The sequence below is a fragment of the Neophocaena asiaeorientalis genome, unplaced genomic scaffold (assembly GCF_003031525.2).
Source record: "Neophocaena asiaeorientalis asiaeorientalis breed wild unplaced genomic scaffold, Neophocaena_asiaeorientalis_V1.1 scaffold371, whole genome shotgun sequence".
Classification (NCBI taxonomy): Eukaryota; Metazoa; Chordata; class Mammalia; order Artiodactyla; family Phocoenidae; genus Neophocaena; species Neophocaena asiaeorientalis.
The window spans coordinates 5,189,313-5,190,488 of record NW_020172369.1 but is presented as its reverse complement, the minus strand read 5'-3'; positions in this window follow the sequence as shown (position 1 = coordinate 5,190,488).

The window sequence follows — 1,176 nt, the reverse complement described above, 5'->3', positions numbered from 1 at the left end:
AGCCGCGGGCCGCGCTTCGCTCCATGCGGCCGGCTACCGGGCCCGCGCGCTCCGGGCCTGCAGCTGCCGTGCCCCGGCGCGAGCTGTTTGTGTTGTGTATTTTCCACTACCGCCCCCCTCTTCTCGAGCCATTCCTCGCAGCCCTCCGGTCGCCCCGCGCAGACAAAACCCGGACTGGATTTATTTTTCCGTCCCACAGCCTCCGAAAATCGGGTGCTTCCGAACAGTCGGCCCAGCCGCGAGGGCCCACGCTAACCCGTGGCTGCTTATCCCCTTTGGAGGGAGGAGGATCGAGTTGGCTAGAAGTAAGGTTGGCGGTCAAAGTCTGACTTTTGAAGGAAGAGATTTGTCGCAAGTCATTTAATGGTCTCTGCCGGGCAAGGCGACTACTCTTGAGCTTATATGAAATCGGGGAAGGTGTACCAACCCGAGATTTGGCGTTAATTCCTAAGCTGATCATCAGACTCCTTTGCATTGTTGAGGTATTGTTTCAGGACATTGCCCGCCAATCTCTCCGTCTCCTTGAACACACCATTCTAGGCCCTTCCTATTGAGCTCTTTTGGCCCTATGCTAACACTTGCAGCTTTTATTTCTGCATTTTTACCTTGAGTGCCTGATTATAAGGCTAAATTTCAAGAAGCCTTCGGTTCTCACCATTCAATGTGTAGACTGCTGGCACTGTCCGGGCCTTTGGAGAAACAAACCGGGGCGAGGGCTCAAGATTACTTGAGTTTGTTATTGTAAAAATTAATACGAAGTAAGATCAAACACATAACCAGTTCGCCACATAACTAATGGCACTGTCACTTTCTAAGGATTTTTAGGTGTGACAAAGAAAAGTCATTTGCTACTGTTTGGGGTTAGGCTGTATGGTAAGCCGTGTCCTTTACATTCAAATCATAAGCCAAATTCCACCTCTGTAGCTGAGAGCTGGAGAGGATCTCACTCACCACACGCTCTGGCAGGTGCCTCCATGAGGCCAGTGTAAAAGATGACCTCACCCTCAGCTCCCTTTCATGGTAATTGCTGTAGGAGATTTAACATCATGTGCCCTGTTAGACCCTTGAAGGCAGCTCATTAAATGCTCACTTATGGTGTCTTCCAACTGTTGAACATTTCCAGTGGGATGATGACAAAAATTCTAAAATGAACTTTTTCTTCTTCCTGAATCAGAG